We start from the raw sequence: 597 nt of genomic DNA, 5'->3' as shown, positions 1-597 counted from the left end.
TTACAGCTTCCCCCATGCAAGAGCATGTTGACTATATATCTCACATCCAGTTTAAGCTGAAATCTGGCTCTTCAAAACTTATAGACTACTTAAAACAATAGTTACATTATCCAGTTTCCAGCTACCATAGTCAAGCAACAGCAACTATATGCCCAATGTATATAGTTGCTTTTCATCCTCCATTTTTGTCCTGCTTTACGGCTTTCTATATTCTGCCCCTTTCTGCCTTGAACTATTTCCTAGAACAAACAGAACCAGTTTCTTTCAGATTTCATACTTTATGATGAAATGCAATTGAGCAATGCTCTTCTCTTCTTACAACAGGACTTAAGACCACTTACCTTGGAGCTGTCGAACTGGCAAGGCTAATCATGGGTACTTTGAAGTATTTGTTCAAAAATCGTAATACATACAACAGCAGCACCTACATATGAACAATTTCTAAATAAGTAAGTCTGTACCCCTACAATTAAGACTGATGCCTTCCTACTCCTGTTTCAGGCACAGCCTTCTTAATTATCTGTTGATGCACAAGATTATTCACTCATTAATGAGCCTGAAGTTTCATACACACTGCTTGTTTAATGCAACATAATG

Source organism: Sceloporus undulatus, chromosome 5 (assembly GCF_019175285.1).
Source record: "Sceloporus undulatus isolate JIND9_A2432 ecotype Alabama chromosome 5, SceUnd_v1.1, whole genome shotgun sequence".
NCBI lineage: Eukaryota > Metazoa > Chordata > Lepidosauria > Squamata > Phrynosomatidae > Sceloporus > Sceloporus undulatus.
Note: the sequence above shows the minus strand (reverse complement) of the source record.